The sequence below is a fragment of the Dendroctonus ponderosae genome, unplaced genomic scaffold (genome assembly GCF_020466585.1).
Source record: "Dendroctonus ponderosae isolate FM_Combo_2020 unplaced genomic scaffold, Dpon_F_20191213v2 Dpon_F_20191213_5, whole genome shotgun sequence".
Taxonomy (NCBI): Eukaryota; Metazoa; Arthropoda; class Insecta; order Coleoptera; family Curculionidae; genus Dendroctonus; species Dendroctonus ponderosae.
Genome location: NW_026018715.1, coordinates 10,669,787 through 10,670,437, shown reverse-complemented (window position 1 = coordinate 10,670,437; position 651 = coordinate 10,669,787). Strand labels below are relative to the sequence as shown.

The window sequence follows — 651 nt, the reverse complement described above, 5'->3', positions numbered from 1 at the left end:
GGTAGTAATTAGGCGCATATGTGAATTTTTAGTATTTGTAATAAAAAACAAGTTTTCTTATAGAAATCCATTTGAAATTGAAGATTATTCTTTATGTTTTTCCATTCTGTTTATTTCGGTTAAACATTGCATTTTTTAAGTTTTTTTTTAACTTGATTTCTGTCTGACAGCTCGTTTGCTATCAGCAAGCGACAAATTATAACTTCCGGCACTTGTTGGATAAACAACAATGAAACATTGTTGTGTTCAATGCAACGTTTAGGACACCTAGACTAAAGTCAATACTTTATAGTCGCTTGCTTCATTGTTCCCGTATTAACTAAGCAAAAGGAAAACATTTGTTTAGAGGATTTTGGATGCGGAATTGCTAACCAAACGAGTTTCCAGGCAGCCAATTCTACATAGATGGAATCGAAAGATTAACGCAGACGAAAGCCATCAAAATGGGAAAACCGGGTGGCGTTTTGGGGAAGTTGATTGTATCCAAGTTCAATCTACCAACAGGAAGTCGCGTCATAATGGTTGGCGATAAGTGCGTATACTCGTATTTTCAACATTCGATCATCGTCATACTTCAACTCCCGAATTTTGTTTCAGTATTCACTCAGACATTCAGTTCGGAATTAACTCTGGTTTTAAGACCCTTTTGGT

General features: G+C 35.8%; 1 protein-coding gene across 1 annotated transcript in view; it reads left to right on the top strand.

Moving 5' to 3' along the window:
• LOC109535182 (phosphoglycolate phosphatase 2-like) overlaps positions 1-651 on the top strand; it is a gene marked incomplete in the record, with an annotated part of 5,955 nt that overhangs the window by 4,549 nt on the left and 755 nt on the right.